General features: G+C 41.8%; 1 protein-coding gene across 6 annotated transcripts in view; it reads left to right on the top strand.

The window, feature by feature from the left end:
- mcf2l2 (MCF.2 cell line derived transforming sequence-like 2) overlaps nucleotides 1-18267 on the top strand; it is a 196908-nt gene that overhangs the window by 6715 nt on the left and 171926 nt on the right. Inside the window, exon 1 of one of the 6 annotated variants that reach the window (XM_062976812.1) lies at nucleotides 6263-6790. The exons of the other annotated variants lie outside the window; for them this stretch is intronic. The gene's annotated coding sequence lies outside the window, so the exon portion shown is untranslated. Of the gene's footprint in view, nucleotides 1-6262; nucleotides 6791-18267 lie in introns of those variants that run through there. 6 annotated transcript variants of the gene reach the window in all.

Below are 18267 nucleotides of genomic sequence, written 5' to 3'. Positions count from 1 at the left end.
TAAAATTTCAAAGTGGGGGCTGTTATCCCGATAATTCGCATAACCATGACACAAAGAAGATGCAAAAAAATGCAGGCAGGCAGTGATGGCTGACTTCATGAGTACAGCTGCTCACTCCCATATCAATGGGAAGGGGAATTTTCCCTGGGTTTTATTCCAGGCTCTAAAGGTGCTTACTCTTATCCCCCAAATAGATCTAGCACCTTGGACAGCTCTTTGAAAGTCTGAGGCCCCATATACGCTGCCATATAATCAAGTTCAAAATTGTGTAGATGCTTTCTTTGATAGTTGGTAGGTCACGGTCTAGCAACCCTAAAATATTTTGCATTACTGTCTTAGCTGCCATCCTGTTAGTAATATCGTAAAGGTAAAGGTTTCCCCTGACGTTAAGTCCAGTCGTGACCAACTCTGGGGGTTGGTGCTCATCTCCATTGCTAAGCCAAAGAGCCGGCGTTGTTCGTAGACACCTCCAAGGTCATGTAGCCAGCATGACTGCATAGAGCGCACTTACCTTTCCACCAGTGCGGTACCTATTAATCTACTCACATTTGCATGTTTTCGAACTGCTAGGTTGGCAGAAGCTAGGGCTAACAGTGGGTGCTCATTCCGCTCCCCGGATTCAAACCGACGACCTTTTGGTCCGCAAGTTTAGCAGCTCAGTGCTTTAACACACTGCACCACCGGGGTTCCGTTAGTAATATATGCAGGGGGAAATCCTACTTACTTACACCTGTGTGTGTCTTTAATTTATTTGTCATGGTGTTCAATGTTCTCTAAGGCTTCCAACAATGCCACCAAAACCCAGTTTTGTTCAACTTGTTATTTGGTTCTAAGAACTAGACACAGCAATCCATCTGAAGTCTTGCCAAAGCAGACTAGAGTGAAACTATTATGTCCCGCAATCTCAATGTTATACTCCTATAGCCTGAAATCTCATTGGCTTCTCTTTTTTTTGGCTGCTGCATCACATTCTTGATTCATGGTTCTCTTGTGGTCTTCTAAATCCTTTTCACATATACTACTTTCAAGAAGGTGTCATTGCTGCTATATTTGTGCATTAAATTTATCCTGCTGGGATGCAATTAATGGTTTGTGTACCTTCAAGTCATTTCCAACTTATGGAGACCTTAAAGTGAAACTATCCTTGAGTTTTCATGGAAGGATTTGTTTAGATCCTTGCCTTCCTCTGAGACTGAAATAGTGTGATTTGCCCAAGGGCACCGAATGGATTTGCATGGCCAAGTGAGAACTCGGACCCTTTTGGCAGCTCAGGGTTCAAAGAAACAAACAATGAAAAACCCAGTTCCACCCACCTTTGTCCTTTTAGACAAGAGTTCAAAGAATAAGGGATTTTTTTTTCTGTGACACTCATGTTTATCTTTGTCAAAGGACTAGTTTCCATTTATAAAGAGACAAAGATAATGTCAAGGCAAACATCAGAGACAATGGCAAAATGAGCTCCCAGGATAGGACTTCCAGATCAAAAGTAAGGATGGAGCTACACCATTCAACACTTTGTATGTTTCACTTCTGAGTAACAAAGGCAATTGAGTGGGTTATATTTTGAGGAAACAGGGGTCTTTCTTTGGCCAGGAGTGACCCAATGAAGTAGCCCACCCCGAGCACCCCTTAGTCAGCAGGGTGAACATGGCAAGGAGGAACTCCAGCATTACTTTCAATCCATGATTGGAGATAACAAGACATGAATGAAACTTTTTGCATGGAGTTTCTGCCAGAGTCAGGCTGGACATTATCCAGGCCACCAAACTGATCCAGGAAAATGGGCAATTCCCTCCTTGGGACAACTAAGGGATTTGAATTTGATACAGTGGATAAGTGCAGGGAGGATGGAGCTGCGAATCAATTTTCTGAATTGCTGCTTCTGTAAGCTTCCAGGAGAGGCCACTCACTCCTTTTTTGTTGTTTTGGCAAGGAAAGGGCGTTTCCCAGGGAGTTCAGGGTGGTTGAGAGCTGTAAAAAAACAGCCTGGGAGCTACAACATTTCCCAGGTTCAAACAAGGACATTTGTAGCCAAACAGCATCAACATGTGGTCATGATGGCCAAAGTTATTAAAGTAGGAGACACTGCAGTAATTTGCTTTTGCCTGAAACTGCAGAGAAGAACCATGTTGTGCCCTCTTCTCTCTTATTCTAATACTCCAGAAGACAGAAGCAGAATTCAAAACGATCTTAACTGATTAGAGAGATGATTGGCCAAAACTAACAAAATGAACTTCAACAGGGACAAAGGCAAAAAACTCCACTTAGGCAGAAAAAAAAGGAAATGCAAAGATACAGAATAGGGGATGTCTGATTCAACAGCAGTACATTTGAAAATGATCTTGGAGTCCTTTTGGATAACAAGTTAAATATAAGCCAACAATCTGATGCAGCGGCGAAAAAGCCAATTGGATTTTGGCCTGCAAAATAGGAATATAGTGTCTAGATCCAGGGAAGTCATGCTACCCCTCTATTCTGCCTTGGTCAGAGCACACCTGGAATACTGTGTCCAGTTCTGGGCACTGCAATTGAAAGGAGATGTTGACAAGCTGAATGTGTCCAGAGGAGAGCGACTAAAATGATCAAGGGTCTGGAGAACAAGCTCTATGATGAGCGGCTTAAAGAGCTGGGTATGTTTAGCCTGCAGAAGAGAATGCTGAGAGGACACATGATGAGGGACATGTATAAATATGTGAGGGGAAGTCATAGAGAGGAGGGAGCAAGCTTGTTTTCTGCTGCCCTGGAGACTAGGACATGAAACAATGGCTTCAAACTAAAGGAAATGAAAGGAGATTCCACGTGAACATGAGGAAGAACTTCCTAACTGTGAGAGCTGTTCAGCAGGGGAACTCTTTGCTTTTGGAGGCTTTTAAGCAGAGGCTGGGTGGCCATCTATTGGGAGTGCTTTGAATGTCCTGCTTCTTGGACTGGATGGCCCATGAGGTCTCATCCAACTCTATGATTCTATAATTCCCTCACTGAGTTTACTCAGGAGCAAAGGAGAAAGTGGGAAGATGGGAGGAGGAGAGAGAGAAACAGCAAATAAAAGCACCTGAATATTTGGGATAGCAGAGGATTAATCTGGACTGTCTCTGACAAATTTGCACAGTTGGAGGGCATGTCGTAGAAAAAAATAGTGCGATGCTTCCCTTGTTTTTAGTAATGGGAGTTTTCTTTCCTCTCCTTATTGTGCCTTTGTGCAGCAAACAAGTCGGGGAGAGTTCTTGCCAAGATATGCCCTGTTTATAAGAAACGGACATTTCCGCTTTCCGCGATTACAAGCTGTACTCTGCATTATGAATGTGGGTTTGGTGACTTTATGAATTGTGCAGCCTTTGTGCACAACCGGATCTCCTTGGGTCAGCTCAGATATTGTTCCAGGCGTCTGGAGATTTCCTTTCAACCCTTTTGCAGAGGAAACCTAGACAGCAGACTCTAGCAGCACAAATTAGAGCATGTGCTGAAGAATACACCATGATCTTAATGATATCGTCATCCCAAAACAACAGTGACTCATCGCAGCTTTGGATGTTGAGTCATGATCCATCTGATCCATGCTTTGGTCTCTCAGGAGACCAGAGGCACCTCTTGTAGAAATGAGAGTAAATGTTTTTCTTTTTCAAAAGCTTTAGTTGGAAACACTGCCAAATACATTTTTTCCAAATGTTTTTTTCCCCTTTTTTCTGGGCTCAATGGGGCCAATTATAAACGAATGCTGCAACACCATCACAATTTTAAGTCCCAATTATACTTTAAAACTGAACATGCATCCAATGTTGGGATCAGAATTATAGAATAGGAAAAGATTTTTTTTTAAGTTGTAAAACTATAATCGGGGTATAGCTTATTTCAAAGGAAGAGATAAAACCTGTGATCCATATGACTGCCACTCCTGTGTTAAAGGCAATAACAAAAGTGATCACCTTCCCGGCAATAAAAAGAAGCGCAGTGCTGAGTTTGCTTTATTCTCATTATGGCAATAAATAACACTGGACTCTTCATGTCCTTTTGTCCTCCAAAATGTGCCTGTTCCTTGCAATATTCTTTCTGGAGGCAGAAATGCTAGGCTGCATTAATACTAGAATGGAGTCAAATTATGGCAGAGCAAGGAAGGGAAATTTTAGGGCCTGATTCCTTTTGGATGCATGAGAAAAGAGAGAAAAACATCATATTTTAAGAGCATTTGCTGTGATTACTTAATAATAACCTGATGTGTTCCGTCGGGGAAGGAGTTCCTGGGGTCCGAGATGCAACTTTACATACATTGCTTGGTTGTGGCTCCTTTTCGCTAGGAAAGAAAACGTCGCATTTCTACTGTTTGTCCCTTTATCCAATATGCCTTAATGCTGTGTGGTTCGTGGAACTAGCAAACTGTGCCAAGTAGGCAATTGTGCTTCTAAGGACTAAAGTGTTACAATGGGCTCGCAGTTGTCCCGAATGACCTCTCCGTCAGCACAGGATAAACTGGCTGCCAAATATTTCAAGATCTCTTCCAACTCTGCAGTTCCTGAACTTAGGACTTTTGCAGAGTTTAATAATGTGGATCTTTGAGATTGTATTTTTCACTTTTGAAGGAAAACAGAGAACTTTTCATACTCTAGATATTTGAATGAAGAGGTCAGATGCCCTGAGGCTATGTTTGTGACCTGACCATATATGGTGGACAGTTGGCACTTTGAGGCAATGTTTAAGACCAAATAATGGACAGTAGGCATGCCCTTCAACATTTCAAAGCTTGATTTCTTTGATGGTTCTATGGGTGTTTCTACAATGTAGAATTGATGTCGTTTGACTCCATTTTAACTGTATACTGTAGAATTAGTGCGATCTGTTTCCATTTTAACTGCTAAGGCTTAATCCTATAGAATCATGGAAGTTGCAGTTTTGTGAGGCACCAGTACTTGTAAAACTAAAAATCCCAGGATTACATAGCATTGAGTAATGACAGTTAAAGTGGCATGAAACTGCAATAATTCTACAGTGTAGGTGTATATGAAAATGCACAAAGGGATTTTGTTTTAATATTTCCTGTTTTTGCTTTGAAAACTGGAGATAGGATACACTTTCTTTAAAAGATCTAAACCATTGGTTATTACCATATATACTATGGTGCCACGGTGGCGCAATGGGTTAAACCCTTGTGCTGGCTGAACTGCTGACCTGAAGGTTGGGTTGCTGACCTGAAGGCTGCTGGTTCGAATCTGCGCAATGGGGTGAGCTCCTGTCTGTCAGCTCTAGCTTGTGGGGACATGAGAGAAGCCTCCCAGGTAATACATCTGGGAGTTCCTTGGACAATGTCTCTGTAGATGGCCAGTTCTCTCACACCAGAAGCAACTTGCAGTATGTTCTCAAGTCGCTTCTATATGATTAAAAAAACCATATATACTTAGGTATATGTTGACTTCACATATAAGTTGAAGTTATTTTTGAGGCCAAACAATTATGGATTTTGATATGACCCATGGATAAGTTGAGGGTTGTTCTGATCCAGATTCCTTGAAAAACATTTATTAAAAAACAATTGAATAAAACTAGCCATGTATAAATATTTGGAACAATATCATATTGAGAAGGGATTGAACTTGTTTCCTGCTGCTCTGGAGACTCAGACATGGAACAATGGATTCAACCGCCAGAAAAAGAAATTTACCTAAACTTCCTGGTGGGAAGATCTGTTCAGCAGTGGAACATGCTGCCTTGGAGTGTAGTGAAGTCGCTTTTCCTTTCCTGGAGGTTTTTAAACATAGCCCAGCTGGCCATCTGTCAGGAGTGCTTTAATTGTGTGCTCTGCTCCAGCATGGGGAAATGTTGGACTGAGTGGCCCTTGGGGTCTCTTCCAACCCTAGGATTCTATTATTCTATGTCGCAAACATGCAAAATGCTGGGACTTGCAGATCAACATGATTTGGATGGACACATTGTTCCTGCCTCTCCATAAATACAGTAAAGAGACATACTAAGTCTGCATTTAGTTCATACTGGAACTCAGTCTAAAAAGAGGCAAAGAGTTAGATAAGCAGGAAATCTGATGATGTGGTGAATTCCACAGGGAACCTAATGAGGAAATTAGAAATATTGAGAAGATGAGTACGCACTGAAATATTCAAAAGCTCTCACCATTCAGAATGTTATTAAGTGTTGCAATGCAGCAGCCGAACATAAAAACAGCAGTAGAGCTGCTTCTCCTTTGTAGGTCTCTCCCATCAAGGAACCATTTGCAATGAAAAGAGGCTGGAGGAGGCAGGGATGGGATGCTTAACCCTCCCCTCCCTGTCCCGCCATCCTTTGCTTCCCACCAATTTCTCCAGCAGCTCCCACAGGGCTCCGGATATAGCTTAAGACATTTATTAACAATTCTTCTGAGATTATCCTGGAGTTAATTTGTGCAGTTAGCTAACATAGGTCTCTGCTTCAACTTCCAACTGGAGAAATTGTTTGGGCATTCTTTGCATTGCTGCAGCATCTCAAGATGCAGAGAGATGGCTGGCCCAGGGCTTTCCTCGTGCCAATCCAGATTGTAAACCTTTCTGACAAAACCAGCCTTGGAGTGAGGATGAATTATGTAGAATAGCCAGTTGCCAAGGGAAACACAATGCATATGGCTGCTGCTGCTGCTGCCTCTGCAGCTACTTACTACACAGAGCTGTGGGCTGCCTGATTTGCCATATCCTGGGGATGACAACAACTCCTTCGCCATAGCTGGAGTTGTTCCCCTGTTTGAGAGAGAAGCCGCACAACAAGACCTACGGCACAGATGTGCAAGAAGCCATAGGAACTGCTTCCAGCCCTGGTAAGTTCTGGCTTATGCTTAAGCTTTGATGACTAGAGGCAAAATGCAGAAGCAGCCAGGAAAGATCTAAAAGCATAGTAAACATGGCAAGGGACTGCATAGTGTAAGGGTTTGGTATCTGTGTTTTTGTTATTCCCAACTCAACTCATGAGAAGTGAGTAACAAATAAAATGTATCATCACCATTGAGCATTTTATGTGAATGGGGTGTAGCTATGAGAAGGGATTTATAATGGGGATATTGCCCTCCCAAATCATAATTCATTCCTCCTCCCTCCCCTAAAATTTCTCTTTTCTCCAAATTTCTAGTATTAGCTTAAAACTTCACTCAATACAGTGCAGGCATCGGAAGAAAAGGGGACAGGCAATGTTATCAAGTGAATGCAGACACACAAAAACAGAAGTAGGAACCTTCTCTCTCTCTCTCTCTCTCTCTCTCTCTCTCTCTCTCTCTCTCTCTCTCAATCTCAATCTCACTCTCACTCTCACTCTCAATCTCTCTCTATGTGTTATGCTATATATTTTGGGGTTGAAATGCCTTGGTTTGTGTTCTTTCCTGAGGTTGGTCTCCAGTTCTTGCTTCTCAAGCCCCCAGCCCTGCTCTTCCATCTTGCTCTGGTTGTCTTCTCATTAGGACCAGATCTAGCATTAAGTAAGAAAAATAAATTATTTAATTTGTTATTATAGATATTTTACTGTCAAGGAGGGTGAGAGATGTTTGTGTGATTTTCTGCCCAACCAACTTGGCTGACACTATGTGAAGTATGTGTGGGATGTGTGGGATGGAAAACATTGCTTTGCTGCTCTGCCACAGGCAGCAAAATGTCTTGATGTGTTGTCGAAGGCTTTCATGGTCGGAATCACTGGGTTGCTGTGAGTTTTCCAGGCTGTGTGGCCATGTTTCAGAAGCATTTTCTCTGACGTTTCACCCACATCTGTGGCAGGCATCCTAAGAGATTGTGAGGTCTGTTGGAAACTAGGCAAGTGGGGTTTATAGATCTGTGGAATGACCATGGTGGGAGAAAGAACTGTCTGTTTGAGGCAAGTGTGAATGTTGCCTCAATCATGAATCAAGGAACATGAAAGACACTGCAGACTCACTCAACCAGAGAAGTCAGCCATAGCAGAGCTCTGGACGCAGTATATTATCTGAGAACACAGAAATGCTGGACCACTCTAACAACCACCATGTCAGTCCACACACAGAAGCCACTGGCAATTTCAACAGAAAGGAGGAAACCATGAAAACAAACAAAATCTGGCTACCAGTATTAAAAAATTCTAAAATCAGGACAGTAATAAACCTATGTATTTGTGTTTTGGTTTGTAGTCAGTTTCCTCGTGGACTCCAGTATAGAATCTTTCAATTTCTTCTTCTGCTTCTGTAATTGGATCATCATCTAGGATCATAGTTACATTGCTGGGTTTTCTCTGAAATCGTATTATATGGTTGAATCAGATTTGTATTTATATCCTTTGACTGCTTTTGCTACATCTTTCCTCATTATTCAGGCCCCCTTGTTTCTCCTTAGATTTTCATTTCCTCAGGAAAACAGCTCAAAGTGTGAAAGTAGCTGGGATTCGATTAATTCAGTGGCCATTCCTATGGAACATACATACAGCCTGGAAATGTTGGGGTTTCCTCTTCTGAAGAAGAGGAAGGGGAGCAGGAAAGTGTTCATGAATCTGAGGGGCAGTTGGAATCTGAGGAGGAGATTTTGCAAGTACCCACTTTTCAGGAGAGGCAAAAGAAAACAGAGCAGATACATTGTTCAGCTAGAATAGCTGCCAGAAATGCAGCTGAGTAATTAGGAACTGCCCTAGCAGCTGGGAGGGGACTTAGGGCTGTAAAGCAGAAGCAGGTGCAGCCAGCTCTTGCTGGTAACAAACTGACTCTTCGCTCCCCTTGTGCCTGCTTCTAGTCTGCATCTGGAAAACTACTCCTAAAGATTTATTGCTGTTTCTTTGTCTGAAGTAAGACTGATATTTGATTTGGAAATTTATCAGAGGCTAAGAACTGTGCTTGCCCTAAGATTTCCTTGCTTCATTTTGCATTATTCCACTGAGTGTGCTGTACTTTATGTTTTGCTGAAGTAAAGCAGTTTGCATTTACTTACCACAGTGTTTTAAGGCTGTTCTTTGAAAGACAAAACAGGACAGGAAAACTCACAGCAATGCATGATTCCAGCCATGAAAGCCTCCGATAACACATCACTCCTATGTTCATTTTCATTAATAATTTTGCCATCTTGACCACATTCTGATGTTTTTTAGCCACATGTCTCCCGATTTTCGTATGTGAAATGCTGGTGGCTATGGCCAAGAGCTGAGAACCAATGCTCCATTTCATTTCCACCTACAAGCATAATAACTGGTTCCCTTTTGACGTCCAGGTTTTCAAAGTTTTCTGGTTGCTGGGCTGGCCATCTATTTAAAGCCTTAAAGCTGCTTAAAATATACTATTAGAAATGTACTGGCTCTGAATCCAGCCTCTTAATGGGATTGCTCTAGTTCTATTAACTACAGACAGAATTGTTCTTCTGCCAGTTGAAAACCTCCCTCCTAGAGCAACAAAGGTGCCCTGGAAGTATTGTCTCCATCAAAACACAAACTCACCAGCAACTGCACTTCCAAAGCCGCTGAAGCTTTGCCGAAGTGAGTCAATACCGACACCGCTGTGGAAGAGCTGACAACAAAGTGCAAGAGTTAAATCCAAGAGTTGTCCTATTGATTTGTTGTAAGGCAGAGAGAAAGGGTTTAGAGAAAAAGGGCTTCGGTCCCTGTCATTTGCAAGTTCACAGGAGGCAAATGACAAATTACTCTGCGTTCCGACAAGCTTAAGAAACCAGCCCACCCCTGTCACTGGTCTTAATTCACCCATCTTGTGCAATTTTATCTAGACTGCTTCTAATGTTATTTGTAACAGGGATCAGGAGAATAAGCTTTTCAAGAGAGGAGCTCTAAAGTGGGATTTGTAAGATCAGCTTTTGCACTGTTCCTGACCACAGCTCCTTGCCCAAGATCCTTCCCAAGTACAGAAAAACTGGCAGCTGGGAAATGTGACACAATCTTCCTTTCTGCTGCTTTGGAGACTAGGACACAATGGAGCAGTGGATTCAAATTACAGGAAAAGAGATTCCACCTAAACATTAGGAAGAACTTCCTAGTGGCAAGAACTGTTTGGCAGTTCTTGGCTTCAGAGTCCGATAGTATCCTTCTCTGGAAGCTGGATGACCATCTGTCAGGAATGCTTTGATTGTGTGTTCCTGAATCACAGAATGGGGTTGGACCGGATGGCCCTTGGAGTCTCTTCCAATTCTATGATTCTATTCATCAAGCTCATGTAATAAGCAAACCTGCTGTGTAGCAAAACTATCATTTAAAAAAACCAAATTTTTAGACAAGGAGGAAATGGATATCAATTGGGAGCTTATAATACCTTTATACATACTATTTAAATACAGTAGAGTCTCGCTTATCCAACGTAAATGGGCCGGCAGAATGTTGGATAAGCGAATATGTTGGATAATAAGGAGGGATTAAGGAAAAGCCTATTAAACATCAAATTAGGTTATGAATTACATAATAAAGCACCAAAACATCATGTTATACAACAAATTTGACAGAAAAGTAGTTCAATACGCAGTAATGTTATGTAGTAATTACTGTATTTACGAATTTAGCACCAAAATATCATGATATATTGAAAGCATTGACTACAAAAATGGGATGGATAATCCAGAACATTGGATAAGCGAGTGTTGGATAAGTGAGACTCTACTGTAGAAGACTGTGACCCCTCAATGAAAATATATTATCTGAGAAATGATTATGGAAGACTAATAGCTGAAAAGTATTGCACTGTGTGCAACAAACACCCACAAATGTATATTTGAATGAATCAAAAAAATAAATATATATTAAAAACCCAAATTTGGTCATACGCTAATTTTTCACAAATAGTCCATACTATTTTTTATTTATTGTACTAAACTTTCACTTTAGCACTCCTATTGCTAAAGTAAATGGTACTCCTAATAGCAATTGTTGGTGGCAGTGGTAGTTCTGTGTTCTCATCGCTAAAGGTGAGAAGGGCTTTGTCTTGATGATGAGAAAATCTCATTAAGCAAATCAGGCTAATGCTATTTTGGAGCTTGACGTATGGTCTGCAGTCAGAAAGCAGTGCGGTAAAGTCAACATCCGCTGCTTCTTCTGCCTGGATTCAACACCGTTGAAGGATAAGGTTCAGCACCTTGGATAGCTCTTTTAAAATTCAGACTAAAGGAGAATCTATTCTCTAGATCAGGCCTGGGCCAACTTTGGCCCTCCAGGTGTTTTGGACTTCAACTCCCACAATTCCTAACAGCCGGTAGGCTGTTAGGAATTGTGGGAGTTGAAGTCCAAAACACCTGGAGGGCCAAAGTTGGGAAATTGAGGAGGACAGGCTCCTTGTCTGAGTCACCGCTCAGGATGTGACAGCATCATCCAGGTGAAGGACTGAATGGGATCATGATGCAGCCTCATTCTCCAGTTCCTTTTGTGATATCATTATGCAGTCATGCCAAGTTACTTATGGGTTGCACTGTTCCCCATGATTGGCTGGAAAGTTGCCCAAATGACTAATTAGGTTGAAAAGGGAAAAACAGAGGTAATCAAGCATTTTGATATCTAGAAAGAGAGGGGAAGGACAGTCTCAAACCTTGTGACTATGCAATCTAATATGAATGGGAGAAAGCAAGGAAAAGCAAGCTTTAAGACTGATATACTTTAATATGAGTTTTTGTGGATTACAATGCACTTCCTCAGATGGCACCAGATACATATGTGGTACGATCCCCATAGCCATGAGAGACACATTCCTGAACTTACAGTGGAAACAGGAAACTGTGGATATTAGTGAACTCTGTGGAATTGAACAACTTCCATTAAAAGTTATCAAAGTGTTGACTCAGAGGACTGGATTCTTTTATATCTCTTTATGCTGAAACAGGTGAATGCAACTATGCATTTGAATATATATACTGGTAACATAGTGATAGTGTAGCCTTAGAAAAGGATGTGAAGTTGATGGGTGAAAGCAGACCATCAGTCCCTGTACCCAAAACAAAGATGAAAACTCACTTGGCATGTGTTTCTAGATAGTGAAACTATGGTTGTATTGTTGGTGTATTTTGGTGTAAGGGTGAAATGTTGAATCAAGTGTTTTTGCTGTTGGGTTTTTTGCAACTGTGTATTCCGGCATGCTTTCCAGCAGCACACAGGTTAATGGCAGACCAGCTTGATTGATAGCCTGCCTAGCCAATAGGTCAAGCCTTCTAGTCTCAGAAGTACAGAATCATTCTGCCAAGGAATGTGTGAGTTGCTGGCTGAAGAGTTTCGCAGATGATCGGCAAAGAGAGAGGACATGCTTTGCCTTGCTAGGGAAGCATGGGTCCTATGAGCGATGGACTTTGTAGTTGTATATAGTTTGTATATAATAAAGCCTTAGAACCGCTGGGATCAGCTGAATTACTACTGTGGTGTCGTTTGTTGGTGCTGCTTGACGAAAGATGGATTGGTGAGAGGCCTACTAACCAATAAATCAGGGTGGTTCGGAGCTAATTAACCCCCCTGACATGTATGAGAGGAGCTCATTTCCTCCTGTATGCCACGTGCCGTTCTTCCACGGCACAAAGTGTTACTTAGCCTCCCATGGTGGTGGCAGCTTAGTGATTTAAACTCTAGTTCTATAATGCCTAGATTTGCCTGCATTTGCAAGTTCAATAGTTCATCTTTCTAAGGGTGGAACTATCCATTATGTTACCAAAGTAAATTCACATTTACCTAAACATCTCTCCATAAAATACAGAGAAGAGGGACATTTGCAGGGGGTTTTGATAAGAATTAGGAGGTGGACTAAACTTTCTATTGATTTTCCCCAGCAATTGCCCTGGTACATTTCTACTCTCAAGGTGCATCTACACTGTTGAAGTAATGTAGTTTGACAACATTTTAACTGTAATGGTTCAATGACTGTTAGAAATTGTGGAAGTTGAAGTCCAAAACACCTGGAGGGCCAAAGTTTGCCCATGCCTGCCTTAGAGCTAAAAATGAGTAAAGGAACATAATCTTCTTAGGAGCAATACAGTTATAAATGCTGGCATTTAAGGATGCTTTCACAACAAAGAGTGCTGGTGCTTCTCTAAATTACAACTCCCATGATTCCATAGCATTGAGCCATGACAGTTAAAATTGTGTCAAACTGCATTAATTCAGCCATGTAGATGCACCATCAGAAAATCCAGGAGAGAACTACAGTTGGTCCTTCCACATTAACACGTTTATCTGTGGCTATGATTACTTGCAAATGTGACTCGCCCAACATAACCACGGTCAACATCCTCCAGAAGTTGATCACAGAATTGTGTTGGAGAACCTGAATAGTGTTCTCTTGGGGAAAAACTGGGTTTTCTATCCAAGATTTGTTGCACTTTCATGGAGGTCCTGTGCTCCTTATTACAGTGAATGGGGAGGGCTGGCTGTACCATAAATGTGGGAGAAGGAGGTGTTTGCAGGAGATAATTGGTGAAAGAAGAAAGAGTTGAGATCTTAACAACTAATCCACCCATGCAAACCATATGTAAAGCATAGTTATAGCAGGATATATTTCCTTTTGTTAACAGTACTTTGATTGTATATCTAAATTGGGTGGTTTCATGGTATTAGGAACAGTGCCGGGTTTGAATGTTGGACTAGCCTTCTGGTAAAGAAGGGTTCAGATCCTGCTGGGCCATGGAAACCATTGGGTGGCTTTGTCCAAGCCACACTCTCTCAGCTTCAGAGGAAGTAAATGGCAAACCCTCTATGAACAAGGATTGCCAAGAAAACCTTTTGGCAGGTCACCTTAGAGCAGGCATGGGCAAACTTTGGCCCTCCAGGTGTTTTGGACTTCAACTCCCACAATTCCTAACAGCCAGTAGGCTGGAGGGCCAAAGTTTGCCCATGCCTGCCTTAGAGCTAAACACTTAGAGGGCATGAGTGAAGGAACATAATCTTCTTAGGAGCAATACATTTATAAACCACAAATGGGAATTTTGCTGGCCTTTAGTGATGCTTTCACATTATTGGGAGCAATATATTCTTGATGAAGGAAATCCCCAACATAAAGGCTGTCATGTTACTAAATAAGTGCTGCCATCTGGTTACTAAATCCCACATTATTATTTATTGTGGGGTTAGACTGCATTAACCCATATAGTTGCTTTTATCTGAGGTGTCTGAGTAGTAAAAACAGAAAAGAGATGGAGGTGATTTCTGAAAGGATGGGAGGGGGAAGACCACATGTAAAATATTGCCTGGGGAAATGGATTGGAGCACATGGAAATCCCTTGAAATGCTTTTTCTGTTTTGATGTGCGATTCATAATACTGCAACTGTCTCCAGGCTTGGAATGGCAGAACGAAGCAGCTGCCTCAGGTATCCAAATGAGAGACAGTCAGTGGTGATAAAGACTTGGGAAGACAGGATTTTGTGCCCTGGAAGCATATTTAAGCCAGCTTGCTTCTTTCAGGTGTGGTGAAACATGCCACTTATTCATCAATGGGTTTTCTCTCTCTCGCTCTTAAGACATTTTATGAAGTTATAAACAATATGACATAATAGTGGTGTAACACACATAATCAAGGAACAGAAAAGGCCATGCATATTATTTCTCAAGATCATCAATCATCAACCCAAGGAGTATAATGACTAGATCCAGGGAAGTCATGCTATCCTTCTGTTCTGCCTTGGTCAGACCACACCTGGAATACGGTGTCCAATTCTGGGCACCACAATTTAAGGGAGATGTCGACAAGCTGGATTGTGTCCAGAGGAGAGTGACTAAAATGATCAAAGGTCTGGAGAACAAGCCCTATGAGGAGTGGCTTAAAGAGCTGGGCATGTTTAGCCTGCTGAAGAGATGGCTGAGATGAGACATGATGAGGGCCAGGTATCAAGATGTGAGGGGAAGTCATAAGGAGGAGGGAGCAAGCTTGTTTCCTGCTGCCCTAGAGACTAGGACATGAAACAATGGCTTCAAACTACAGGAAATGATATTCCACTTGAACATTAGGAAGAACTTCCTAACTGTGAGAGCTGTTCAGCAGTGGAACTCTCTGCCCCGGAGTGTGGTGGAGGCTCTTTCTTTGGAGGCTTTCAAGCAGAAGCTGGATGGCCGTCTGTCGGGGGTGCTTTGAATATGATTTTCCTGCTTCTTGGCAGAAAGGGGTTGGACTGGATGACCCACGAGTTCGCATCCAGCTCTATGATTCTATGATTATGTCAGCTCCATGGTTTGCACCAAAAACAAGTCAGTAAAGAGGAGAAGGAAGGTGGGGTTTGCTCTCATCATTTCAGTGCACCAACATGTTTCTTTTCACATCCTCCATAAGAATATACACTTTCCTTCAATTGAAAAAAGGAATGAATGAATTGAAATTGCTCTTTATTTTGATCAGCCCATAAAATAATTTTCTGTCTGCATGTCCTGGATTCTATCTGGCTTGTATCCCAAAGAATGAGAGAGTGCTAGAACTGCTTTGTATTGGCACAATTTTTTTCCTGGGAGGCTTAGTATAATTTCCGAATTGTCAAATGTGGTGCCAAAACAAATAGTTAGATGTCCTTGACAAGAGGTAGCTTTAATTATGCATCCTCAAGAAAAGAGGAGAGGGCATTTTCCATGGAGAAACTGCACATTGTGAAAGTTTGCATCTACATTATCCAATCAATGCAGTTTGACACCACTTTAATTGTTGTGGTTTAGTGCTATGAACTGGGAGCTGCAGTTTCACAAGTCTTTCAGCTTCTCTGCCAAAGAGTGCTGGGACCTTGCCAAACTATAGTGGTGTTGAACTGCAGGAATTATACAGTGTAGATGCAACCTTGGTATCTGATTTATAGGTCTTTATTTATAGTTAAATCTGTATTTAACTGCTTATGTTTTTATTCTTTTGTATTGTTGTGTATTGGCATCGAATTCTGCCAGTTTTGTAAGCTGCCCTGAGTCCCTTTGGGTGAGAAGGGCGGGATAGAAATGATGGAAATAAGTAAATAAATACACTGGGGTCCTTTTTGAGCTGTGCAGTGATCTTTTTTATAGGTGCATCTTGGATTTGGGTCCCATCTACACTGTCATATAATGTAGTTTGGAACAGCATTATATGGTCAGTGTAGACTCATTAAATGCATTATATGAGTTTATACTGACCATATAGGGCCGTTTTAAACCACATCATATGGCACGATAGATGGGAACTCTGATAACTGTCCTCAGCAATCCCTGCCCGATAAGGAAACCATTTCATTGATTGCTTCCATCAATAGCGAAGCAAATGCAACTGATATTAAAAACAAACCAGAGGAAACAAATGCAGTCAATAAGCCTATCAAGGAATTGACCAATAGCGCAGGGGAGATTGCTGCTTGTTACAACGACCTTGAATGAACTTAAGCAGGATAAGTCATCTGCAGGGATTGAAACCTTGCCTGAGTACAAGCCGGCAAGCGGCAGGGCAGCGGAGCCGTAGAAAAGGGGTGTCCATCATCATCTCGCCAGTGTCGCCTTGGATCCCTCGATGGCTTCTTGGTGCCGGAGATGCAGGAAGCGTGTGTGTGAAAACCCTCCTTTCTCCATCGTCAGAATAAGCGAAGGCGAAATGAAGTCCTACTACAACTTCCTAAGGGAGTGCACCAAGTTGGCAAGGATGGCCAGGAGAGGTATGGGACAGATCTATTGACTGCGTAATCCAAAGCGTCTTTGCCAAGACATGAATTCCCCGGAGTTCAGTAGAACATTATTCCCCTTGATGGAAGTGCTTAGGCTTGCTATTTTAAGAAGAAAGGGCTGCCTATAATCAAATCAGTATTGATTTGGGGACCATTATTGTTATTACATTTTAAAATTGATTGTGCTTGTAGACTTTGGATATATACTGACCATGCAGGTTTATATGTGACTTTTTACAGCATCTAATCAAAACTGTGTGTTGTGGTCCTAAGTGAGTTCACTCCGAAATTACTCCAGCTGTTCAATAAAATACAGTCCTTAAGAAACATAGTAATAACTTGAAGGTTTCATACTGTGTAATGTAACAGCATAAAATGCAGTAATTGCTTGGATGATTTAATAATTTGGCAGTATGGAGGAGACTGTCCCATCATAAGTATTGAAGCTAACCATTTCTTATGGAGTTTGTCAAAGAATGATAGCAGACATGGCATGGCAAACTTTGGCCCTCCAGGTGTTTTGGACTTCAACTCCCACAATTCCTACCGGCTGTTAGGAATTGTGGGAGTTAAAGTCCAAAACACCTGGAGGGCCAAAGTTTGCCCATGCCTGTCCTAGAACTAACTCAATTCCTCACCTGGAGTCTTGTAAGAAGTATAGGCATGCTTCATTTAGCAATTGCTTCTTTAGCAGAAAATTTGGTACTAAAGGTAGAAGTAACAAAAGTGCAGATTTGGTGTGTGCCTTCAAGTCATTTCCGACTTATGACAACCTTTCGTTGACTCTATCATAGGCTTTTCTGGGACTGAGAGTATGTGACTTGCTCAGTCAACCAGTATATTTTTATAGCCCAACGAGGGATTCAAACCTTGGTCTCCAGAGCCCTAGTTCAACACACAAAGCATTGTGCCAGATTAATAGATTTAGATTATAGGTATATTTTTGTGTTTGATGTGGAAGTGAAGATAGGGCCCAAGTGCCCTAAAGTACATTTATCAAACTCAAGGCCTATGGGCTAAATCTGGCCTGCCATGTCTTATTTTGGGGCTCTCCAGATGCTAGACTACAACTCTTGTATTCCTCATTAGACATCATGACTAGAGCTGATGGGAGTTGAAATATAGTAACATCTTGTAGGCTACCATTTTGGTCTGTAAAGTCAGGAGAGTAGGGTTTTTATTTAGATACAAGGCTTTCAAATATGGTGTCTAGATTTTAAAATCTCCTTTGACCTTTCCGCAACCTCAAAGCCACAGGTGCTGTTGGGTTGCCATTCCCATTATTCCCAGTCTGCATGGTGGATAATAAAAAAATGGAGGGACTTTTTGTTCAATAACATTTGGGGACCCAGACTACATACATGCTAAAGAGCACTGCCTACATTGTAAAACAATTATAATTGGTCCTCTGTATCCATGGATTCTCTGTCCATGGATTCAACAGCCCTTTGAAGGCACCCATAAGGATGATGTGTCTCTTGATGAAAATGAGTTTGACACCCCGGCCCTAAAGCCACCACATCCTGACTGATCTTGGAAGTTAATTATTTATTTACAGTATTTATATTCCGCCCTTCACACCCCAAAGGGGACTCAGGGTGAATCACATTGTATATACGTATAAGGCAAACATTCAAAGCCATATACACATAGAACAAAGACAGAGACAGACGCAGAGGCAATTTAACCTTCTCCTGAGGGGATGTTCAATTCCGGCCACAGGGGGAGCAG

Source organism: Anolis carolinensis, chromosome 3 (genome assembly GCF_035594765.1).
Source record: "Anolis carolinensis isolate JA03-04 chromosome 3, rAnoCar3.1.pri, whole genome shotgun sequence".
NCBI lineage: Eukaryota > Metazoa > Chordata > Lepidosauria > Squamata > Dactyloidae > Anolis > Anolis carolinensis.
This window is presented reverse-complemented; position numbering and strand designations above follow the sequence as displayed.